We start from the raw sequence: 27074 nt of genomic DNA on the forward strand, positions 1-27074 counted from the left end.
ATAATTTCATTAACTTTAAAAAACAGAGAGGGAGAAAAAAATAAATAACAGTCAATGAGCAACACCTATGGCTGAGTTGTCCCAAAACTTCACCATTAGCTAAAATGCCAAAACAAAGCCACTGCCCCTGGATTTTTAACATCTATATCACACAGGAATAATACGGTTTACTTAACTGTAACTTCAACTACCCCAAAAAATACAATTAGATTTTTTAAATTAAAATTTGACCTTAGTTTGCTTTGTGGTACTTAAAAACAAATAAACAAACAAAAAACCTCTTTTATTCTTAAATTACATAGAAAAAAAATCACAAAGACATACAAAATGCTTTAGCAAGAAGATCTAAAACTTTCCAGAATTTCAGTGCTTTGTTTCCCCCTAGCAATTAAGTTCAATCAGGCATGTGACTGACCACACACATTTTATCAGAGGGTTAAAGAACACATTCAGCCATGTTCTTCAACAGGTAAGAACCACCCTCTGTTTATCAGCTCAAGAAAAAGCCAGAAGCAAACATACAAAATTGTAACAAGTTACCTTCAAGTATTCTTTCTCTATCGTCTTTTGAGCTTGAAAATAAAAAGCAATCCGACAAGTTTTAGCTGTTAAAATGGCTCCTGTAGATTGGGGAAGTGGTGTCTGTGCTTCAGCTTATGAGTCATACATGAAACCAAGTGTTTCTAAGGGAGGCACGCCCATGTTGCTGTGGACCCAATTATTCTGCTAGGTCAAACATGCAAATCTGCAGGTAAAAACGGTATAGGAAAGTGGGGAAGAAGAGGCAAGGAGCAAGATCTACCTTGATTAGACCATTACTAAGCTCATATTAATTGCCATAATTTAAAACTAACAATAAAATAGAGTAAGAACCTACAAGGGAGCAAAATTAAAAACTATATATTGTTTTAAAATATAAAAATCTCAATTTTTAAAAGTTGCTTTACTATATCAAATAAAACAGTGAAAGGAAAAAAGTATGAAAGGGGATGGAAGGGAGATAGCAAACTCTGTGGCTCTTAATGTAACAATGGACTGGTGAGTGTAATCTGGCTACTCATTAACCCTCATATGAAAGAGATATATTGCTATGTAGTCTGGAAAGGCTAGCCAACTACAAAGCCAGATGCAGATCTGTAAGTTCACTAAACAGATAAAATCCACTAGAAAATTCAAAGTTCAGTGGAAAAATAAGTGTGAATTAAACTGGTTTACAGAATTTTAAAAAACCCACACCCCAATGTTAGGAATTTAAAGTCCAACAAAGCAAAATGATTTTAAATAAACTGCAAGCTTGAGAAAACCCTTTTAAAAAAGTATTGGTACGATCATAGTTCATAACTCTACTACTTCCAAATGATAGCCACAGTTTGACTTACCTTTCAAGCAAAATTTTCCACATGTATTTCAAGCCTCTTGTGCCAGGCACCCTGCTACAGCTCCACTGCAATTGTGGCAAGGCCAACCTAAGGGGACAACTGTGGCCAGTGAAGCTCTGCCTTCCAAGTCAGAATACATCTGACAAAGTGCCCAAGCCACTGAAATATTACTACACCTACTTATCCTGGCCTCTGGGTGAATACTTATTAATTTATTCTAAGAGCTTAAATTAATCAAAATGGCTTGAAAGCACTAAGTACTTCCAAAGCGCTTGAAATGATAAATGCAACTCAATAGATAGCCTTCGTCCTGGTATCTTACAAAAAGTAAATAGGATTTAGCAAGGTTTTCTCCCTTTAGTTAATTAGTTGGGAGTTTATTCTGGCTTACCAGAGGCATAGATGAGAGCACAAGCTGTCACTGACTTAGGAACTTTACAAAATGCTGCAAAACAGCAATGATTGTGAACCAACTTTCTGCCTGCTATTTATTCCTTACACTGAAGATTGCTTGGTTTATCCTTTTACTGAAAAATAATCTCCATGGTTTTACAAACTGTTAATTAAAAATTTATTAAAAAGAAATATAGACCATGTTTTCTCCTGTCAAATGTCATATTTAGCTTACTTTAGTTCACTTACACAAAATGACTATTCAGAGCCCATGCACCAAGAAACAAGGTCCGCTGAGCAGTCACGGGAGATTCACTTGTTCCCTGGAAAGTTCCCCCCAAGTAATTTTCCATATCTGAAATTTATTTTAGATAACATGAATGTAAACCTAACAATTTGATTATCTTCTTTTGGCTAATTAGAAATAAAAATTGTAACAGGTAAAAGAGGGCAACAGTATTATAAAAGGATGTCAGAAAAAGTGAAAGAGCTGATAATGACATTAAAAAAACCCACCTTATAAAACTGAAAATAAACATAACTTTAAAAGTATTCAGATATGAAGCCATTATATAAGGTCAGTAAGTTGTAATATTCCCTAAGTATATTACCATACACTAAGTGTCTCCAAGTCAGCATTAGTTTAAGACAGGCCTTCGAAAGCCAAAGTGTGTAACATCAAGTGTGTGAGATGTTTTATGTAGAACAGATATCTAAAAGGATAAGCTTCTGCTATTGAGAAAATCCATTTATATAAAGCACCTCATTACTTAATAATGGCAAATATTCCAAACATAATTTAAAGGAAGTACTCTGGCCACCAGTAATGTGAAGAGAATTAAAGGGAAAATAATTACACCTCTTCAACAGAAACAAATATCTTAGCTGTTCCTAAGGCGATGACTCCAGAGCTGCCATTACAATATATTATCCCTCTGCCCAGGGGTGTCCCTATTAGCATTATTCTATCACCTACAGGAACTGGATCCTTGTTCTATTTACAGCCCCAATAAGTCAATCACTGCATATGAGAGGATCAAAGAGAAAAAAAAAGGCAAACAGTTTGACACAGGTTCTAGTCAATCTACTTGGGTTTCAATCCCAGCTCTGCTACCTATTAGCTATGTAATCTTTGGCAATTACTTAACAATCCTGCATCATAACTTATTTATCTATCATTTAGCCTAATAGTATCTACCACACAGATTATGAGGATTAAAATAAGTCCACATACTGCTATCCAGACTACATAAAGCACTTTCACAACTCAAAAATAGGAAAACAATCCAGTTTTTTAAATGGTCAAATCTGAATAGACACTTCACTAAAGAAGTCATACAGATGGCAAAAAAAGTACATGAAAATATCTCAACATCAATACTCAATAGGGAAATGCAAATTAATGTGACAACACCACAACAAAACAAAACAAAAACCACCAATAATACCAAGTGTTGATGAGAACATGGAGCGACTACAACTCTCATATATTGCTGGTGGGAATGCAATAGTTTAGCCACTTTGGAAGATAGTTTAGCAGTTTCTATAAACATACACTTATCACATGATCCAGTAATCCCATTCCTAGGCATTTACCCAAGAGAAATGAAGATATGTGTCTATTTTAAAACTTCTATGCAAATATATATAGCAGTTTTATCATTCACCAAATATTGAAAACCCAAATAATGTCCATCAATGTGTGAATGGATAAATCCATGTAATGGAATGGTATAGTATATCCATATAATGGAATGCTACTCAGCAACAAAAAAGGTCTGAATTTCTGATATATGTGACAACATGGATGAACCTAAAAGCATTAGGCTGAACAAAATAAGACTGACTCTATGACTCTGTATGATTCCATTTATATGTGACATAATGGAAAAGGCAAAACAGAAGGCACAGAAATCCTATCAGTGCTAGGGGCTGGAAATGAGGGGAGAGGGTTGACTACAAAGGAAGACAAGGAACTGTTTAGGGTGACAGAAATATTCTGTATCTTGACTGTGGTACCGGTATATGACTTACGTACATTGTCAAAATTCATAGAGCCATAAAGCTAAATACGGCAAATTGTACTGCATATAAACCATACCTCAATAAAACTGATTTTAAAAAAAGAAATCTAGGCCAGGCACGTTGGCTCACGCTTGTAATCCCAGCACTTTGGGAGGCCAAGGCAGGCGGATCACTGAAGTTCAGGAGTTCGAGACCAGGCTGGCCAACATGGTGAAACCGTCTCTACTAAAAATACGGATATTAGCCAGGTGTGGTGGCAGACACCTGTAATCTCAGCTACTCAGGAGGCTGAGGCAGGAGAATCGCTTGAACCTGGGAGGTGGAGGTTGCAGTGAGCCAAGATTGCACCACTGCACTCCAGCCTGGGTGACCAAGCAAGACTCTGTGTCAGACCTCCACATTTGGTAACAAATATCCAAGTTCTGCACATGTACCCCAGAACAGACAGAAAGAAAGGAAGGGAGGACGGGAGGAAGGGAGGAGGGAAGAAATCAATCTAGTTTAGGTATATGAAATGTACATACTGTGGGTATGTTTATTTATAAAATTAGATATGGATCAAGTCAGTATATACCTTATATAAAGCTTTCATGGCTGCTCATGGAATTGTCAACATGTATATTTGAACTATTAGCTGAGAGAGATTGAGTCAACTGAATGAATTTAAATGCCAACTAAATTTCAGATACTATTTATTTCCTCCACCAAAACAGAATTTATAAAAAGAATTTATTGTGCTAGGGCTCATTTTTCCTTTTTACTGTTACCTCTTCCCTTTGAACTCAAATCTGAAAACTTCTAGTACAAAAATACAGAATACTCTAATTTCCATATCTAGGAAACTTAGGCTAAAAAAAGCTTTGTTTGAATCCGCCCCATAGGTCGGGAGCTAACATGCTATGACTATCAGAGATGGAAAAAGAAAAGATCACACCATTAAAATGGCAAATGACCAAAATCAATGTTCCCCACTATTTAAATAGAAAAACAAAATTCAGAAGACTGAGATTGAGTGTTATGAATCTTTCAATCACACAGAATTTGTTTTGTTGATGTTAATGCCTCTCAAAAATATAATCCCAGGTTCCAAGAATTGTGTAGAATTTCTACATGTGAGCTTACACGTAAAACACAGTTAATTTTCTATGCTCTATCACTAGCTTTGTTAAACCAAATCCTCTTTCCCACTTCTGCACGGACAGGTAACTAGGTGGTACTTTTTACCACCCACAAAAAGCAGGCCTCTTAGGCAACAGTCTATGTATTTTCAGGGGCTTATCGAAGGCAAAAGGGGCCATGGCTTTTGTCTGCACTATATTCCCATCACCTAGGACAAGGCCCAAAACTCAGCAGAAACTCAGAGACATGAATGAGTGACTTTCCTAAAACTGCTCACTGAGGGGGAAAATGTAGCATATCAGGATTTTCGTAAACATTGAAATATCTTTAAAGACATGACTTGGCCCCTATGACTTGATATAGACAAATTCAAGGTTCTATTGCAGGTATTATTCTGGGTATTACTGTTTCCTCTGATATTAAAAATAACCAAGAATTGATGGTATGATTATATTCTTTATAAAGCTCCCAGGTAATATGCTGACTGCAATCTCAAGTTGTTTGTATAGACATATTTTATCTCTCATAATTAAATTTTAAATTCAATATTAAAAATAATGTATCTTTTACTTCAGTAGCCTGTAACCAGGAATGTACCCCTGAAGGAGCTTTATGAAGACACATGCCAACTCCTGGAAATGGATTCAGTAGTGCAGGTGGAGGTCAGGCTTATGAGAACCACTGCTGTTTTTGTTTGTTTGTTTGTTTGTTTGTTTGTTTTGGGGGGGGATGGCTGTTTTTGTTTTTTGAGACAGAGTTTTGCTCTGTCACCCAGGCTGGAGTGCAGTGGCAGGACCTTGGCACCTCAGCGTACAGCAATTTCTGCCTCCCAGGCGATCCTCCCACCTCAGCCTCCTGAGTAGCTGGGACTACAGGCATGCACCACAATGTGGTTATTTTTTGTATTTTTTTGTATTTCTGGCTAATTTTGTATTTTGTATTTCTGGCTAATTTTTGTATTTTTTTGTAGAGGCAGGGTTTTGCCATGTTGCCAAGGCTGGTCTCAAACTCCTGAGCTCAAGCGATCCGCCTGCCTCGGCCTCCCAATGTGCTTGGATTACAGGCATGAACAACCACACATTGCCACCATTGCTGTGTTTCTATGTAGCCCTAGCATCTACTGTAGTTACTGCTCTTCACACAGCAGCCACTCAAAGACATTTATTAACCTACTATTCAATAATCTCTAAATGTTGCAGAGAGGAAATCTAATTTTTATACTGAGTTTAAAGTGAAACTTAAGCTCCTCCTTTGCTACTCTTCAGGTAAAAAAGTACTCATCATATCACAGGAAAAGTAACATCACAGTCTCCTCCTAACTGACAGAATCTTTCTCTACCACCAACTGCCTACTTTAAATTCACCCATCACTCTGCTATTAGAGAAGTCTTCCTAAAGAACAACTCTGAGAGTGAAATGATTATCACTTACGGCCCAAAAAACAAAAAGAAATAAAATAACTGATTTCTTAGAGGCAAAATTAAAAGCCAGACTATTATGGCGTTCAAGGCTTTCACAATCTGACTTAATTTCCCTAACTTTTCCAGCCCTATCTTCCTGACTCTCCCTCACTCCCTAGCCCCTGACAGCTGTACGGAAATTTCCTGAATTGCTCCATTCCTATTTGTCTCACTTCCTTATCACTGTTCCCTGGGCCTGAAAAGCACTTACCTTATTTCCTATCCTATGCCCGACCTCTGCCTAATGAACATCCATCCATCAAGTCTCAATTTCAATGCCTCCTCTACAGAAGGATCTCCTCAACAGCCCCACTTACAATTACTGTGAGAACTGGTTATCGCAGAACTGAAAGAGACCTTAGAGACACTTTATCCAGTCCAGTGGTTTCTAAACTTTTTACTTAAGCAGCTGAATTTTTATAAAGGCTTCAAGGAACCTTGACACTCCATACATTTAAGTCTTCACTGTAGGACAGCTTAAAACACGAATCCAATCCAGTCTCATTTTAAAAATAGAGATAAGAGGTCTGTACAAAGTGACTTCCCAATGTCAAGTTAGTGACTGATTTGAGGGACTCTTTGTCATTCATTTAACAAATATTTACTCAGCACTTACTATGTGCCAGGTACTGTTCTAGCCCCTTGCTATACAGCAAACAAAAGAGACATACTGCTGATAAATAAACCCTATTCGGCCTGTGCAGAAGACAGATGAATCTAGGAGAATCACGGTGGATTATCATAAGCTTAACCAAGTGGTGACTCCGATTGCAGCTGCTGTACCAGATGTGAGCTCATTCTTTACCCTCAACAGATCTCCTGGTATCTGTTACATACAGCTATCAATCTGGCAAATGCCTTTTTCCCCCATACCTGTCCATGAGGCCCACCAGAAGCAGTTTCCTTTCAAATGGCAAGGCCAAAAATACCTTCACTGTCCTAACTCAGGGATATATCAACCCCCTAGACCTATGTTCACAGGGATCTTGATCACCTTTCCCCTCAAGGTAACATATTAGTCCATTATATCAATGACATTATGCTTATTGGACCTAATGAGCAACGAGTAGCAACTACTCTAGGCTTAATGATAACACATAGCATGTCAGAGGTTGGGAAATAAATCTGACTAAAATTCAAGGGCCTTCTACTTCAGTGTAATGTCTAGGGGTCTACTGGTGTGAGGCATGTCATGGTATCTCTTCTAGGGTAAAGGATAAATTGTTGCATCTGGCTCCTCCTACTACCAAGAAAACGGCACAACACTTAACTCCTTTATTTAGATTTTGGAGGCAACACATTCCTCATCTGAGTGTTACTCCGGCCCAATTACCAAGTGACCAGAAAAGCTGCTAGTTTTGAGGGGGGCCCAGAATAGAAGGCTCTGTAACAAATCTGTAACAAATCTGCTCTGCAAGCTGCCCTGCCACTTGGGCCATATGACCCAGCAGATCCAATGGTACTTGAGGTATCAGCAGTTGGCAGGCCTCTCTCTATAGGTAAATCACAGCACAGGCCTGTAGGATTTTGGAGCAAGACCTTGCCATCAACTGCAGATAATATTTCCCTTTTGAGAGACAGCTCTTGACCTGCTACTGGACCTTAGTAGAAACTGAACATTCACCACGGGCCACCAAGTTATCATGCAATCTACTTGGAAGTGGGTGTTACCTGACCCACTCCAAGCCACAAAGCTGGGCGTGCATAGCACCATTAAAATCATCAAGTGGAGGTAACATATATGTGATTGGGCCGGCGTAGGTCCTAAAGGCACAAGTTACATGAAATGGCCCAAATGCCCATGGTTCCTGGTGCTACACTGTCTTTTCTCACCCAGATTGTACCTCTGGCCTCGAGGAATATTCTACAATCAGCTGACAGAGCCTTGTTTACAGATGGTTCTGCACGACATGCGAGCACCACCCAAAAGCGGACAGCTGCAGTGCTACAGCCCTTTTTCTGGAACATCCAGTCATGAAATCTTCCCAGTCACGAAATCTTCCCAGTAGGCAGAACTTAGGGCAGCACACCCAGTTACGCACTTTGCTGTGAAGGAGAAATGGCCAGATGTGTGATTATACATCAATGCATAGGCAATAGATAATGGTTTCGCAGGATGTTCAGGGACTTCGAAGGAACATAACTAGAAAATTGGTGACAAAGAAATTTGGGGCAGAACAGATCTCTCCTAACTGGGCAAAGGATGTGAAGATATTTGTCTCATGTGAATGCTCACCAAAGGGTGACCTCAGCAGAGGAGGGCTTTAATAATCAAGTGGATAGCATGACCTGTTTTATGGATACCAGTCAGCCATTTTCCCCAGCCACCTGTCATTGCCCAGGGGGCTCATCCTGGACATGGTGGCAGGGATGGAGGTTATTCACGGGCTTAGCAACATGGATTTCCACTCACTACAGCTCACCTGGGTATGGCCACTGCTGAGTGCCCAATCTGCTAGCAGCAGAGACCAGCAATGAGCCCCCAGTATGGCACCATTCCCTGGAGTGATCCGCCAGCTACCTGGTGGCTGCTTCCATCACAGAAGGGGCAGCAGTTTGTTCTTACTGCAATAGACACTCTAGATACAAATTTGCCTTTCCTGCACACAATGCTTCTCCCAAAACTACCATCCATGAACTCACAGAATGCCTTATCTACCATCATGGCATTCTACACAGCATTGCTTCTGACCATGGAACTTATCTCAGTCACAAAAGTGGGGTAATGGGCTCAAGCTCATGGAATTCATTGGTCTTACCATGTTCCCTGCCATCCTGAAGCAGCTAGCTTGACAGGATGGTGAAATGGCCCTTAGAAGATTCAGTTACAGTGCCAGCTAGGTGATAATACCTTGCAGGTCTAGCACTAGGTTCTCCAGAAGGCTGTACACATTCTGAGTTAGCATCCACTACATGGTACTGTTTTTCCCACAGCCAGGAGTCAATATTCCTTGTTTCCTGAACTAAGGAATACAAATAGGAATGGCACTACTCACCATTACCCACTAGCAAAATTTTTGCTTCCTGTTCCCATAACTTTATGCTGTTTTGGCCTAGAAGTCTTAGTTCCAGAGAGAGAGGAATACTTCCACCAGGAAACACAATAATGATTCCATGGAACTGGAGTCAAAACTACCATCCAGCCACTTTGGGCTCCTCATGCCTCTGAGTCAACATAGCTGGGGGTGATTAATCTAAACTAGGAATGGGAAGCTGGACTACTAACTCACAGTGCAGATAAAGAAGAGTATGTCTGGAATACAGGAGATCCCTTGGGGCATCTCTTTGTATTATCATGCCCTTTAAATAAGTCAACGGGAAACTACAACAACCCAATCCAGGAAGGTCTACTAATAGCCCAGACCCTTTAAGAATGAAGCTTTGGGTCACCCCACCAAATAAAGAACCATGACCAGCTAAGGCATTTGCTGAAGGCAAACAGAATACAGAATGTGTAGTCCAAGAAGGCAGTAATCAATGCCAGCTATAACCACCTGACCAGTTAGGGAAATGAGGATTTTAACTGTCATGACTATATTCTCCCTATTTTGTTCAGAATACATTTGTGTGTATATATACATACATATAACAAAGCAAATATCTTTGTGTTCTTTCCTCTTATTCCTTTACTATGTAATATAAGATGTATTTACTTTATATCAGTATTTAAGTATTGCTAATTTATTTTTTATCTTTTTGAGACAGAGTCTCACTCTGTTGCCCAGGCTGGAGTGAAGTGGCACAATCTTGGTTCACTGCAACCTCTGCCTCCCAGGTTCAAGCGATTCTTAAGCCTCAGCCTCCCGAGTAGCTGGGACTACAAGTGCACACCACCATGCCCAGCTAATTTTTCCATTTTTATTATTGTATTTTTAGAGACGGGGTTTCACCATATTGGCCAGGCTGGTCTCAAACTCCTGACCTTGTAATCTGCCTGCCTCGGCCTCCCAAAGTGCTGGGATTACAGGTGTGAGCCACCATGCCCAGCCAAGTATTGTTAATTTTACATCATATAATTAAATTGTGGGACATAAGAGAACAACATTCAAGAGCTTTACCTCCTCTTCTGAGGATAAATCAGTGCATTTTCAATTGTATGCAGGGTAGTTGTATCATTTTAGGCAGAACTACAATTTCGTAATTGTCTCTATTCGGAGATTAAATATGGTTTAAGTAGGTGCACATGGGTGCCACATGGGTGCCAAGTTGACAAGGGGTGGAACTGTGATGGTTAATTTCAGGTGTCAACTTAACTGAATTAAGAGATACCCAGATAACTGGTATAGTATTATTTTTGGGTATGTCTGTGAGGATGAGGGTGTTTCCAGAGAGATTGGCATTTCTTTTTTATTTTTTTTGAAACAGTCCTGATCTCTTGCCCAGGCCTGACTGCAGTGGCCTGATCACAGCCTCAACCTCCCAGGCTCAGGTGATCCTCTCACCTCAGCCTCCCGAGTAGCTGGGACTACAGGCATGCACCACCATGCCTGGCTAATTTTTATGTTTTCTGGAGAGACGAGGTTTTGCCATGTTGCCCAGGCTGGTCCTGAACTCCTGGGCTCAAGTGATCCACCCGCCTCAGCCTCCCAAAGTGCAAGGATTACAGGCGTGAGCCAAAGTGCCCAGGGAGATTAGCATTTCAATCAGTGGACTCCATAAGGAAGATCTGCCCTCATCCAATGTGGGTGGGCACCATCAGTTGGCTAAGGGCCTGGATAGAAAGGCGAATTCTCTCTTTCTTGGAGCTGGGGCGCCCTCCTTCTCCAGCAACTGGAAAGACTGCAGTTACCAAAACTGAGACAGGAAAGATGACAAATGGCAATGGTTTGAGGTAGAGGAATATCAGAGTTCAGTTCTGAACACATTAAGCTTCAGATGCTCATTAGTTATCAGACTAGAGACACCAAATTAGATATGCAGTCCTGGAGTTGAATATACAGTCCTAAAGCCCAGGTTAAAGGTATGGGCTAGAGATCATAAACTTGGGAATAATTACCATATATATATATATATTTATATTTATATTACATTAACATGTATATAATATTAAAGCTATAGGTTAGAAAAGTAACAATGACAGACTCTTGGGACACTCCATCATTTAGAAGTAGAAAAGATGAGGCATAACAACAAAGAAGGCTAAAAGGAATACTCAGAAATGTAGGAAGAAAAAAAGGCATGTGTGTTTCCAAGAATAAGGAATGAGCAACTGTGCCAAATGCTGATGGCAGATCAAGTTAGGTAAGGTCTGAGAAAAAAATGACAGTTGAATTTGGCAACATGGAGGTCACTGTTGGTTTTGAAAGGAAAGTTTTCATGGTACAGCAAAGGTAAAAACAAACAAAAAACCCTGATTAGGTAAAGTTTAAGAGAGAATAAGAGATGAAAAACCGAAAACAGAAGTAATTTTGGGTCAGGTGTGGTGGCTCACATCTGTAAACTCAACATTTTGGGAGACTAAGGTAGGAGGATCACTTGAGCCCAGAAGTTTAAGACCAGCCTGGGCAACACACTGAGAACCTGTCTCTACAAAAAATAAAAATAAATAAAAATTAGCCAGACTTGGTGGTGTGTGCCTGTGGTCCCAGCTACTGGGGAGGCTGAGGTGGGAAGATTGCTTGAGCCCAGGAGATTGAGGCTGCAGTGAACCGTGATCATGCCACTTTACTCCAGCCTGGGTAGGAGTGAGATTCTGTCTCACATACTTAAAAAGAAAGTAATTTTGTTGTGAAAGGGTCAAGAGAAAGCTTTTTTGATTTGGGTTGTTTTTTTTTTGGGGGGGGGCACAGTGGGGAGGTGACGAGACTGTTTAAGAAAAGTTGTATCTGGCCAGGCATGGTGGCTCACGCCTATAATCCTAGCACTTCAGGGAACTGAGGCAGGTGAATCACTTGAGCCTAGGAGTTCAACAGTAGCCTGGGCAACATGATGAAACCCCATTTCTACAAAAAAATAAAAGAAATGAGCCAGGCATGGTGGTGCGTGCCTGGGGTCCCAGCTACTCAAGTGGCTAAGGTGGGAGGATTGAAGCCAAGAGGTTGAGGCTGCAGTAAGCCATAATGGCATCACTGCTCTACAGCCTGGGTGAAAGAGTGAGACCCTATTAAAAAAAAAAAAAGAAAGAAAGAAAGAAAGAAAAGAAAAGCAGTACCTTTACTATCTAGAACATTCTATTTTGTATTACTGTCAATTTTGTACAAGTCTGTTTCTACACTGATTAACCAGTAATGTACCTGAGAGCGGGAACTGTATCGTGCAGCTTCTACAACTAACTGTAAGTGTGGACAAGTTATTTCACACTACTATGGGATTTCAGTTTCCTTTTTTGTAAAACATTGGGACAATCTAGAGAGCTGATAATTTTGAAGATCCATTCCAATTCTGACATTTGATTTTATAGCCTCTCCAGGTTCTCAGAATAGTATCTACAGAACTGAGAACAAAAAATCAAACTGAGGCTACACTTAAAACAAGTCTCCTCGGCCAGGCGCAGTGGCTCATGACTGTAATCCCAGCACTTTGAGAGGCTGAGGTGGGTGGATCACGAGGTTGGGAGTTCAAAACCAGCCTGGCCAAGATGGTGAAACCCCGTCTTTACTAAAAATACAAAAAAATTAGCCAGGGGTGGTGGTGGGCGCCTGTAATCCCATCTACTAGGGAGGCTGAGACAGAGAATTGCTTGAACCCGGGAGGCAGAGGTTGCAGTGAGCCAAGATCGCGCCACTGCACTCCAGCCTGGGCAAAAGAGCAAGACTCCGTGTCAAAAAAAAAAAAAAAAAAAAAAAGTCTCCTCATCGAATTGTTATATAATTTGCTAAGGTAACACATAAAGTTACCAGATACCCAGAATAACATAGAAGTTTTATAAAATCCATGAAAATGTAATTATACATATCATACTTCACTAATAAAATGTAGAAATACTACACTAACATTCTAGAAACATTCTTTTTATCTTATAGCAGTAGAATATTTCAGCAAATGGGCTGTTAGCACACAAGTTCAAAAAGGGTCATCTTAAATACACCAAAATTTCAGTTCTTAAAAGACAACTACCTTTGTCATTAGTAAAATTTAAAGCAATATCATAGAAGGCAACCCTCTTATTTTAAACCAGGCTGATTTAGAATGCCTCTCCATTTTTATTTAATATTTATTTTTTAATTTATTTAAAATTAATATTTAATATATTAAAATTATATTTAATATATTACTTTTTTTTTTTTTTGAGATGGAGTTTTGCTCTCGTTGCCCAGGCTGGAGTACAATGGTGCGATCTCAGCTCACTGCAACCTCTGCCTCCCGGGTTCAAGTGATTCTCCTGCCTCAGCCTCCCGAGTAGCTGGGATTACAGGCATGCACCACCATACCCAGCTAATTTTTGTATTTTTAGTAGTGACAGGGTTTTACCATGTTGGCCAAGCTGGGCTCGAACTCCTGACCTCAGGTGATCCTCCTGCCTCAGCCTCCCAAAGTGCTGGGATTACAGGCGTTAGCCCCTGCGCCCAGCGATATTTATTAATTATCTGTAAAACAAATATTCTATTTATAAGGAGATTAAGAAAAAACAGGGCCGGGCACAGTGTCTCATGCCTATAATCCCAGCACTGAGGTGAAAGGATCACTTGAGGCCAGGAGTTCAAGACCAGCCTGGGCAACACAGTGAGACCCTGTCTCTACAAAAAATAAAACAATTAGCCTGGTATGGTGGTGCAAGCCTGTAGTCCCAGCTACTTAGGAGACCAAAGCAGAAGATTCTCCTGAGCCCAGGAGTTTGAGGTCACAGTGAGCTACAGTTGTACCACTGCACCCACCCTGGGTGACAGAGCAAGACCTTGTTTCTAAAAAAAAAAAAAAAAAACCAAAGAAAAAACTTAGTACTATGGTTACAATGCTCATAAACAGAACCACTCAATGTTAAATGTTAAGTCATAATGTCCTACGGACTGATGACTGACTTGGCTTAACCTTTTGCTTTAGGCCTGAATCACAGAACTCTTAGCCCCCAAAATGATTTTTTAAAAAATTACCCCTGCTATTATTATTTTTGCTCTTTGGTAAAAGAGAAAAGAAAGGGAATTTTAGGACACGTTAAAGAAATGTGAACTTTAACTTCTCTTAGTTACACTTCTGGTCAAAACAGAGAAATGAGGAAACTAACATTAGCAACTAGCTGTGTAGCCTCATGATTAAGAATATGGGGTTTGGAGTGGGTGACCCAGGCTGAGTCCTAACTCTACTATTGACAAGTTTTTAACTTAAAGCTACTTAAACTCTCTAAGCCTCTGTTTTCACATCTGTGAAAGGGACAGTTATAATCCTTATTTCACATAATAATTCACTTAAATTACTTGTTATAGTGCCAGGACACATAATATGTTCTCAAATACATAACGAAAAGAGGCAGATGAACAAGCTGCAGTACATCCATACTTAGCAATAAAATGGAGCTAACTATTGATAAATACAACTTAGATGACAATCAAAAGCATTATGCTGAGTGAAAGAAGCCAGTGTCAAAGGGTTACATACTGCAGGGGTCCTCAACCCCAAGGCAGGCGAGCATCACCACCTGAGTTCTGCCTCCTGTCAGAGCAGCCAGAGAATTAGATTCTCATAGGAGAGGAAACCCTATTGTGAACTGTGCATGCAAACTATCTAGGTTATGTGCTCCTTATGAGAATCTAACGCCCAATGATTTGGGGTGGAACAGTTTCATCCTGAAACCATCCCACCAACTTCTGTGGAAAAATTGTGTTCCATGAAACTGGTCACTGGTGCCAAAAAGGTTAGGGACCACTGAATACTGTATGATTCCATTTATATAACATTTCTTGAAGAGACAAAACTACATTGATGGAGAACAGATCAGTGGTTGCCAGGGATACAGATTTTGGGGAGGGTGTGACTACTGAGAGAGCATGAGGATTTTGGGAAGTGATGAATTGTTCTATATCCTGATTATGGTGATGGTTACACAAACTTAGACATGTCAAAATTCACAGAGCTGTACACAAAAAAGTCAACTTTAATTTATGATAATTTGAAAAATAAAATGAAACTTTAAAAAACCTCCAAGAGCCCCAAAACTCATTACTTCAGGCCATAATCACAAGAAAACAAGAGATACAATCAAATTGAGGGACATTCTACAAAATACCTGACTGGTACTCTTCCAAAGGGTCAAGGTCAAAAAAGAGATTTGGGGGGATAAGAGAGATAACAATTAAGTGCAGTGTGGTATATCTTGGACTAGATCCTGGAACAGAAAAAGGACATTAGTGGAAAAGCTGGGAAAATCCTAATAAAGTCTACAGTTAATAGCACTGTACCAATGTTAGTTTCTTAGTTTTCATCACTATACTATGACTGCATAAGACGTTAACATCAGTGGACACTGGATAAAAAATATACACGACTTCTTTGCGCTATTTAAGAAACTCTTTTCTAAACTTAAAATCATTTCAAAATAAGTTTTAAAAAAATGCCAGAATCTTTAAGAAAGAATACAGTCTGTAATAATTCCATAAAGCAAAAATAAATCTCTTTCAAAAACAAACTGATGACATCATGCATATTTTGATTAAAATGGTTTTACCTGTACTAAGATTATATGTTATCTGAAAGGGATAAAACAGATTCCACCATATATTATACGACTTATTAGCCATACTCATTGCCAACATATATGCTTATAACTTTTACAATTCTATCATTTGATTTCCCAATTCAAGAATAATTTATTTTTAAAGGAATGTCTCAAATTCTATCCCTTAATATTCCTATTAAAAAAAAGAAAAACCTTCACTGGCCTATCAGCACCCACAGAATAAATTCCAATACAAAACATTTATCCATCTTGACTTCTGTCTACCTTATCATGCCTTACCTCGGCATTCCACGCCCCCAGCATATACTCTACATCTGAACTTGTTAGTTCAGAGCATTGTCATGCTTTTTCACTCTACCTTTTCAGGCCTTCTCCACCTACTGAATCTCCCAAGAGCCTGTCTCTCCTCACTGTGTCATTAAAAGGAAGAATTGGTCACTTCCTCCTTTGTGCTCTCACAGTATTTTGTAAATGATCTAATCACATTGTTTGAATCATGTTTATTCATTCGTACACACACTTATGGTTACTGCTATGCGCAAAGCACTCTTTGCATTTTGAGCACTCAAGGATGAACAGATTTCCTTCAGAACTCTTCCTACTGGAATACTCTTCCTACTCTGCTAGAATACCTGGTAAAGAACATTATATTCCGTATCATTTGTTTACACGCCTCATTGGTCATTTATTTCAGCATGATAGCATGCCTGTCCTACAGTAGTTAATTAATAAATATCTGCTAAATGAAACATTCAGAAATTGAACTAATTATTGGCTCAATGATAAACCTTTTTTTTTTTTCCTTTTCCACCCAATTGAACCATTCTCAGGTCATTTAGACCACTGTATAGGTCTAAAGTACACAAAAAGCCAAGGCCACTTTCTCTCTTTCCTGATTTAATCTAAATTCTCTGAACAGCTGGGTTAGGATGGGTATGGTAGCCCTGTTTAGGAATCAAGTCTACAGCAGTAAAGCTCTGCATCTGTAAAGAGAGAATAGCTTCTGGATTTGACCCAGGGTCTATACCTCAACACCCCCATACATTAATAGGTGAAAAATAACACTTTAGAGAGAAAGAGATACAGAGATGAGGAAAAGAACAAAAAGAAAAAAAAAAAAAAAGGAAAATTCCCAAAAGATTAGGGTAAAGTGGCCCTTCCATTCGACTTTTTGTCTTCTGTCCCTTTCAGGCCTTTACTTAACACAACTTCTTGTTAAAACAACAACAACAACAACAAAAATTGACGACAACAAAAAACCTTTTCTTTTTTGTTTTCTTTTTTTTTTTTTTGAGACGGAGTCTTGCTCTGTCACCCAGGCTGAAGTACAGTGCAGTGGCGCAATCTCGGCGCACTGCAAGCTCTGCTTTCCGGGTTCATGCCATTCTCCTGCCTCAGCCTCCCAAGTAGCTGGGACAACAGGTGCCCGCCACCACGCCCGGCTAATTTTTTTTTTTTTTCTTTTTTGTATTTTTAGTAGAGACAGGGTTTCACCGTGTTAGCCAGGATGGTTTTGAACTCCTGATCCCGTGATCCACCCGTCTCGGCCTCCCAAAGGGCTGGGATTACACGCATGAGCCACCACGGCCGGCCAAAAAAAATTTTTTTTCTAATTAGAAGCAGGCAGCTAAGTTTCAGCAAAAAGGAATGTTCAAATAAGATTTTAGACTCTGGCTTTATTTATTCATATTTCTTAATGCCATATAGATGAACAATTAATACTTTCTTTGAACTCATGTTTTACTATCATGACAAATGAAACGTTTTGGCTATAGCTAAACTACTCTGCTTCTCTCCCTCCATACTTGAAGTCAAATCATTGACACAAATGACACTTTAAAACTTAAAAGTGGAGAAATAGGAACACTTTTACACTGTTGGTGGGACTGTAAACTAGTTCAATCATTGTGGAAGACAGTGTGGCAATTCCTCAGGGATCCAGAACTAGAAATACCATTTGACCCAGCCATTCCATTACTGGGTATATACCCAAAGGATTATAAATCATGCTGCTATGAAGACGCATGCACACATGTTTATTGCGGCACTATTCACAATAGCAAAGACTTGGAACCAACCCAAATGTCCAACAATGATAGACTGGATTACGAAAATGTGGCACATATACACCATGGAATACTATGCAGCCATAAAAAATGATGAGTTCATGTCCTTTGTACGGATATGGATGAAACTGGAAACCATCATTCTCAGCAAACTATCGCAAGGACAAGAAACCAAACACCACATGTTCTCACTCATAGGTGGGAATTGAACAATGAGAACACTTGGACACAGGAAGGGGAACATCACACACTGGGGCCTGTTGTGGGGTGGGGGAGTGGGGAGGGATAGCATTAGGAGATATACCTAATGTAAATGACGAGTTAATGGGTGCAGCACACCAACATGGCACATGTATACATATGTAACAAACCTGCACGTTGTGCACATGTACCCTAGAACTTAAAGTATAATAATATATATATATATATTTTAAAAAACCTTAAAAGTATTTTAGACTTAGATTCATTTTAGGAAATGTTTCTTGGGCACGCACAATGTGCTAAGTGTCATATACAATGTGCTAAGCGTTTTTAATGTTCTCAAGTTTCTATCTCCAAGTCTCTCTCCTGAAGGCGATTAAGCCTTTAGGCCAAGATGGGTCAGCCTAGATCTCAAGAATCACCCAGTCAAGTAACAGAATAATGAGAAATAATATCTGTGATACATACATTTGGTCAAAAATTACAACTTGCCTATGGCCACATGGTTAGTAAACTTAAAGCCAACATTTAAATCCATTTTCACTCCAGAATCCTATGCCCTTTCTATAACATCCCAAACCTCAAACCTCAAAAATATTTTGAACTTTAGAAATTAGTTTGAGGCTGGGCGCGGTGGCTCATGCCTGTAATCCCAGCACTTTGGGAGACCGAGGCGGATGGATCATGAGATCAGGAGTTTGAGACCAGCCTGGCCAATATGGTGAAACGCCATCTCTACTAAAAAATACAAAAATTAGCCGGGCATGGTGGCGCATGCCTGTAGTCCCAGCTACTCGGGAGGCTGAGGCAGGAGAATTGCTGGAACCTGGGAGGTGGAGGTTGCAGTGAGCCGAGATCACACCACTGCACTCCAGCCTGGGTGACTAAGTGAGACTCCGTCTCAAAAAAAAAACAAAAAAAAGAAAAAAAGAAATTAGTTTGAACATCCTCAACAGACATTTCCCAAATTTAAGGATACAAAAATATGCATGTATAATGTGCTACACAGACTAAGAATTCAATTACAAGTTATTGAGGTAAATCTCCAGAGTTTACCAACCTCTCTACTTTCACTCTTGCTACTGTCTCCCCACTATATTTTTTCTCCCCATCCCTCAAGGCTCTGCTAAAGTTCACCCAAAGAAAGACTATGTTAGCAAAGTGAAGAAACCTTAAAAAAAAAAAAAAAAAAAAAGGAATAGTGAGGAGGAATATGCCACAAATTACCTCAAGCAGCTAAGTACAGGAATAAATAGGACAGGATGTAAAATAAAAAGATCTGATATTACATATAAACTTAGATAATAAAAATGGAATCAGGCCAGGTGAGGTGGCTCATGTCTGTAATCCCAGCACTTTGGGCAGTGATGATAATAAAAATGGTATCAGGCCACCAAGGTGGACAGACAACATGAGCCCAGGAGTTAGAGACCAACCTGGAAATATGTTGAAACCCCGTCTCTACAAAAAATACAAAAATTAGCCATGCATGGTGGCTCAAGCCTATGGTCCCAGCTACTGGGGAGGCTGAGGCAGGAGGACTGCTTGAGCCCAGGAGATCGAGGTTGCAACGAGCTGAGATGGCACCACTGCTCTCCAGCCTGGGTGACAGCGAGACCCCATCTCAAAGAAAAGGTATCTATAAAAACATTAGATTCTATCTTGTCTGAAAAAATTCACAGCAAGGAAGTTTGTTCATCAAATGGCATTAGCTAACAATTTAAAAGCACTGCCAAAAATTGTTAAGTCCCTATATCACATTATTCCAATTAGACATTTAAATGTAATAGTATGGAATAAAATATGGATAAACATGTATACACTAATTGATAAAGAATGACTTTCTGGCCAGGCGCAGTGGCTCACGCCTGTAATCTCAGCATTTTGGGAGGCGGAGGCAGTGGATCACTTGTGGTCAGGAGTTCAAAACCAGCCTGGCCAACATGGTGAAACCCTGTCTCTACTAAAAATACAAAAATAAGCCAGACGTGGTGGTAGACACCTGTAATCCCAGCTACTTGGGAGGCTGAGGCAGAATCGCCTGAACCTAGGAGGCGGAGGCTGCAGTGAACCCAGATTGCACCACTGCACTCAAGTCTGGGTGACAGAGACTTTGTCAAAAAAAAAAAAAAAAAAAAGACTTTCTATGTATGACAAAAAGGCAGAAAAAAAAGTAAAGGAAAAGGACGACATTTTACTACATAAAAATGTAAATGCACTATAACCTAGGCCAGGTACAGTGGCTCACATCTGTAATCCCAGCACTTTGGAAGGCCGAGGTAGGTGGATCGCTTGAGCCCAAGAGATTGAGACCAGCCTGGGTAACACGGCAATACCCCATCTTAAAAAATAAATAAGTAAGTAAATAAATGATTTTTAAAATTACCATAACCAAAGCTAAGGCTAGGAACAAACTAGGGAAAAATATGACAGAAAGTCCTTTTTAAAAAAAAAAAAAAAAACCTATTCTTAAGTTTAGCTTACACAAGCAAATACATTTGTCAAAACTCAGCAAATGCTTTCCAAAATAAATCTCTTGTTTCACTTAAAAAACGAAAACTAGAAATCTTAGGCAATATATTGTGGATGTGCAGTTAAGACGATATAATACAGAACTGCGACAGTGGGCTCACTCTCAAAGAAAATGGTCTTGGACCCTTCATCAAAAGATTGATCAATTAACATCCAATTCTATGTTTTAAGTTAAAATAAAGTGTTTAAGGTAAAGAGATATATGTATTTAGTTCTAAGTCAGTTTTTTATCTCAAAAGAAAAAAACTAAAATACTGAAACACTGTTCAATGACATGCATGCTAAAACATTTAAGTGAAAATGTACTAATATCTGCAATTTAATAAAAATTTAGGTAGTGGGTGTATGAGTACTCATTATAAAATTTCAACTTTGCTGTGTGTTTTAAAACTTTCATAATAAAATATGGAGGGAAAAAGCTATTGTTAATTGAAACAAATACCCTAATAGAAAAACAGGCATAAGGCATGAATAGGCACTTCACAAAAGAAATGTAGTCATACAAGAAATGATGTTCATTCTCACAACCTCAGAGCAGAAAAACAATGCCATTTTTCACCTACTAAATTAAATTAGCAAAGATTCAAATGATTAGAGAGGGTACATGGAAAAAAAGTTTTCATATTTTATTTATGAGAGTCCAAAGAGTATCATTCCAGAAGGCAACTTCACAACCAAAAGACTTTAATGCCTCTATCTTTTTATCTAGCAGTTTCAGTCCTTGGGATTTATTCTAACAAAATAAATACACATGCAAAGATGTAGATATATATTCAGCACGATATTGTTCAAAGTAGTAAGAAACTAGAAACAAACTATTATGTAAATCGGGAAACGTCACAGAAACTATATCCCATTATATGGAATGTACCATACTGCTATTGTCTAAATAAAATGGTACAGGTATGGAAAAATCTCCAGGACATATTTAAGTGAAATATAAAAGTTACAAAACAGTATGTGATCACATAATACTTACATATGCATGATCTACGTTTCAGTATATGCAATGATGGTCAACTAAAACAGCAGCGCCCAACCATTTCGGTACCAGGGACAATTTTGTGGAAGACAATTTTTTCACGGATGGGGGGCAGGGGTTGGGGAGGATGGTTTTGGGATGAAACTGTTCCTCCTCAGATCATCAGGCATTAGATTCTCTTAAGAAGCAGGCAACCTATATCCCTCACATGTACAGTTCACAATACGGTTCATACTCCTATGAGAATCTAATGCTGCTGCTGATCTGACAGGAGGTGGAGCTTAGACAGTAATGCTCGCTCATCTGCCGCTCATCTCTTGCTGTGCCGCCTGGTTCCTAACAGGCCACGGATGGGTACAGGTCTGCAGGCCTGAGGGGGCTGGGGATCCCTGCACAAAGAGTTAACAGTACTTACTCTGGCTAGTAAGATTTCTATGACTCATATTTGTTACTTGGTATTTAAGTAGTTACTATGAGGCAAGCACTGTTCTGCAGACTAAGGTAAACAATTCAAACATGGTCCCTGTCCCCATTTGAAGGAAATCAACAAGTGACAAAGAATGACCAGGAAAACCTATTTTAGATAGAGTGATTGGGGATGGCCTTTCTGAAAAGGTGACCGTGGATATGAAACCTGAATGTTAAGCAGCCAGTCATGTAAAGAGGCTGAGGAAGCACACCATCGGGAGAGAAAATTATAGGCACAAACAAAGGCAGTGGGGTAGGAGGAAGCATCATGGCTAGAATGCAGAGAGGAGAGGGAAGAAGTACAAAAAGCAGCTAGAGAAGAACCTATACAGAGCATGAAGCACTTTTACAGTAAGAAAAAAAGGATCAAGCTGGTTTCATCAAAAAAAAACCTATTACACCATCCTAACTGTATAAGCAGACAACATTTTCAAAGTCTTTCTTTGCTAAGTCCTTGACATACACATCTCATTTAATCCTCAAGACAGAACTATTAAAAATCATCCAGGGCCGGGTGCAGTGGTTCATGACTGTAACCCCAGCACTTTGGGAGGCTGAGGCAGGAAAATCACTGGAGCTCAGGAGACCAGCCTGGGCAACATGGAGAAACCTTGTCTCTACAAACAACACAAAAAGATTAGCCGGGTGTGGTGACACGCACCTGTAGTCCCACCTACTTCAGAGGTTAAGAAGAGAGGATCACTTGAGCTAAGGAGGCAGAGGGTGCAGTGAGCCATTATTGCGCCACTGCACTCCAGCCTGAGCAACAGAGTGAGACCCTTTTTCCAGGGGGGAAAAAAAAGGGCATCCAGAAGACTTCAAAAAGCGAGTCCATAGATCAGATGCACCAGAATCATCTAAAGATGCACACACTCCTGAGTCCTACACCTAAAGATTCAACTGTAAGTCTTAGGTGGACCCAAGATTCTCTATTTTTTACTTTCCAGATGATCAGAAGTTAGTATAGTAACATACAGACCTTCACATCTCAATACCTGTGTGTACACAATCCCAGAATACCATATTTAGACTAAGTCAGTGGGAAGGTCATATTTGTATTCAGTAGATCCTGTTTAAGCAAAGTGTATATTTTTCAAATATTTCCTAAACTCTATAGGAGATATTATTTATTTACTTATGTATTTATATTTTTTCAGACAGTCTTGTTCTGTCACACAGGCTGGAGTGCAGTGGCACGATCTAAGCTCACTGCAACCTCTGCCTCCCAGGTTCAAGGGATCCTCCTACCTCAGCCTCCTGAGTACCTAGGATTACTGCTGCATGCCACCACACCTGGCTAATTTTTGTATTTTTAGTAAAGGCAAAGTTTCACTTTGCACAGTTTTAACTCCTGACCTCAAGTAATTCGCCTGCCTGGGCCTCCCAAAGTGCTGGGGTTACAGCTTTTTCTTTTTTTTTTTTTTAATTATTATACTTTAAGTTCTAGCATACATGTGCACAACGTGCAGGTTTGTCACATATGTATACATGTGCCATGTTGGTATGCTGCATCCATTAACTCGTCATTTATATTTGGCATATGTCCTAATGCTATCCCTCCCCACTCCCCCGACCCCACAACAGGCCCCAGTGTGTGATGTTGCCCTTCCTGTGTCCGAGTGTTCTCATTGTTCAATTCCTACCTATGAGTGAGAACATGCGGTGTTTGGTTTTTTGTCCTTGCGATAGTTTGCTGAGAATGATGGTTTCCAGCTTCATCCATGTCCCTACAAAGGACACGAACTCATCCTTTTTTATGGCTGCATAGTATTCCATGGTGTATTTGTGCCACATTTTCTTAATCCAGTCTATCATTGATGGACATTTGGCTTGGTTCCAAGTCTTTGCTATTGTGAATAATGCCGCAATAAACATACGTGTGCATGTGTCTTTAGAGCAGCATGATTTATAATCCTTTGGGTATATACCCTGTAATGGGATGGCTGGGTCAAATGGCATTTCTAGTTCTAGATCATTGAGGGATCGCCACATCTTCCACAATGGTTGAATAGTTTACAGTCCCACCAACAGTGTAAAAGTGTTCCTATTTCTCCACATCCTCTCCAGCCTGTTCTTTCCTGACTTTTTAATGATTGCCATTCTAACTGGTGTAAGATGGTATCTCATTGTGGTTTTGATTTGCATTTCTCTGATGGCCAGTGATGATGAGCATTTTTTCATGTATCTGTTGGCTGCAAAAATGTCTTCTTTTGAGAAGTGTCTGCTCATATCCTTCGCCCACTTTTTGATGGGGTTGTTTGTTTTTTTCTTGTAAATTTGTTTGAGTTCTTTGTAGATTCTGGATATTAGCCCTTTGTCAGATGAGTAGATTGCAAAAATATTCTCCCATTCTATAGGTTGCCTGTTCACTCTGATGGTAATTTCTTTTGCTGTGAAGAAGCTCTTTAGTTTAATTAGATCCCATTTGTCAATTTTGGCTTTTGTTGCCATTGCTTTTGGTGTTTTAGACATGAAGTCCTTGCCCATGCCTATGTCCTGAATGGTATTGCCTAGGTTTTCTTCTAGGGTTTTTATGGTTTTAGGTCTAACATTTAAGTCTTTAATCCATCTTTAATTAATTTTTTGTAAGGTATAAGGAAGGGATCCAGTTTCAGCTTTCTACATATGGCTAGCCAGTTTTCCCAGCACCATTTATTAAATAGGGAATCCTTTCCCCATTGCTTGTTTTTCTCAGGTTTTTCAAAGATCAGATGGTTGTAGATGTGTGGTGTTATTTCTGAGGGCTCTGTTCTGTTCCATTGGTCTATATCTGTTTTGGTAGCAGTACCATGCTGTTTTGCTTACTGTAGACTTGTAGTATAGTTTGAAGTCAGGTAGCGTGATGCCTCCAGCTTTGTTCTTTTGGCTTAGGATTGACTTGGCAATGTGGGCTCTTTTTTGGTTCCATATGAACTTTAAAGTAGTTTTTTCCAATTCTGTGAAGTCATTGGTAGCTTGATGGTGATGGCACTGAATCTATAAATTATCTTGGGCAGTATGGCCATTTTCGCAATATTGATTCTGCCTATCCATGAGCATGGAATGTTCTTCCATTTGTTTGTGTCCTCTTTTATTTCACTGAGCAGTGGTTTGTAGTTCTCCTTGAAGAGGTCCTTCACATCCCTTAAGTTGGATTCCTAGGTATTTTATTCTCTTTGAAGCAATTGTGAATGGGAGTTCACTCATGATTTGGTTCTCTGTTTGTCTGTTATTGGTGTATAAGAATGCTTGTGATTTTTGCACATTGATTTTGTATCCTGAGACTTTGCTAAAGTTGCTTATCAGCTTAAGGAGATTTTGGGCTGAGACAATGGGGTTTTCTAGACATACAATCATGTCATCTGCAAAGAGGGCCAATTTGATTTCCTCTTTTCCTAATTGAATACCCTTTATTTCTTTCTCCTGCCTAATTGCCCTGGCCAGAACTTCCAACACTATGTGGAATAGGAGTGGTGAGAGACGGCATCCCTGTCTTGTGCCAGTTTTCAAAGAGAATGCTTCCAGTTTTTGCCCATTATGATATTGGCTGTGGGTTTGTCATAAATAGCTCTTACTATTTTGAGATACGTCCCATCAATACAGAATTTATTAAGAGTTTTTAGCATGAAGCGCTGTTGAATTTTGTCAAAGGCCTTCTCTGCATCTATTGAGATAATCATGTGGTTTTTGTCTTTGGTTCTGTTTATATGATGGATTATGTTTATTGATTTGCTTATGTTGAACCAGCCTTGCATTCCCCCAGATGAAGCCCACTTGATCATGGTGGATAAGCTTTTTGATGTGCTGCTGGATTCAGTTTGCCAGTATTTTACTGAGGATTGTTGCATCGATGTTCATCAGGGATATTAATCTAAAATTCTCTTTTTTTGTTGTGTCTCTGCCCGGCTTTGGTATCAGGATGATGCTGGCCTCATAAAATGAGTTAGGGAGGATTCCCTCTTTTCCTATTGACTGGAATAGTTTCAGAAGGAATGGTACCAGCTCCTCCTTGTACCTCTGGTAGAATTCAGCTGTGACTCCGTCTGGTCCTGGACTTTTTTTGGTTGGTAGGCTATTAATTATTTCCTCAATTTCAGAGCCTGTTATTGGTCTATTCAGGGATTCAACTTCTTCCTGGTTTAGTCTTGGGAGGGGGTATGTGTCAAGGAATTTATCCATTTCGTCTAGATTTTCTAGTTTATTTGCATAGAGGTGTTTATAGTATTCTCTGATGGTAGTTTTCATTTCTGTGGTATCAGTTGTGATATCCCCTTTATCATTTTTTATTGCATCTATTTGATTCTTCTCTCTTTTCTTCATTAGTCTTGCTAGTGGTCTATCAATTTTGTTGATCTTTTAAAAAAAAACAGCTCATGGATTCACTGATTTTTTGAAGGGTTTTTTATGTCTCCATCTCCTTCAGTTCTGCTCTTATTTCTTGCCTTCTGCTAGCTTTTGAATTTGTTTGCTCTTGCTTCTCTAGTTCTTTTAACTGTGATGTTAGGGTGTCAATTTTAGATCTTTCCCGCTTTCTCTTGCGGGCATTTAGTACCACAAATTTCCCTCTACACACTGCTTTAAATGTGTCCCAGAGATTCTGGTATGTTGTGTCTTTGTTCTCATTGGTTTCAAAGAACATGTTTATTTCTGCCTTCATTTCGTTATGTACCCAGCAGTCATTCAGGAGCAGGCTGTTCAGTTTCCATGTAGTTTTGAGTGAGTTTCTTAATCCTGAGTTCTAGTTTGATTGCACTGTGGTCTGAGACACAGTTTGTTATAATTTCTGTTCTTTTACATTTGCTGAGGAGAGCTTTACTTCCAACTATGTGGTCAATTTTGGAATAAGTGCGATATGGTGCT

General features: G+C 39.5%; 1 protein-coding gene across 8 annotated transcripts in view; it reads right to left on the bottom strand.

The window, feature by feature from the left end:
• The window catches only part of ELF1 (E74 like ETS transcription factor 1), a 126561-nt gene that overhangs the window by 83484 nt on the left and 16003 nt on the right, over window positions 1–27074 (bottom strand). For 2 of the 8 annotated variants that reach the window (XM_063792472.1, XM_063792473.1), the window contains exon 1: window positions 541–646. The exons of 2 other annotated variants lie outside the window; for them this stretch is intronic. The gene's annotated coding sequence lies outside the window, so the exon portion shown is untranslated. Of the gene's footprint in view, window positions 1–540; window positions 697–27074 lie in introns of those variants that run through there. 4 more of the 8 variants (XM_016925226.4, XM_016925227.4, XM_063792471.1 and 1 more) reach the window with 4 other exon arrangements.

The sequence above is a fragment of the Pan troglodytes genome, chromosome 14, assembly GCF_028858775.2.
Source record: "Pan troglodytes isolate AG18354 chromosome 14, NHGRI_mPanTro3-v2.0_pri, whole genome shotgun sequence".
In the NCBI taxonomy this organism is placed as follows: Eukaryota; Metazoa; Chordata; class Mammalia; order Primates; family Hominidae; genus Pan; species Pan troglodytes.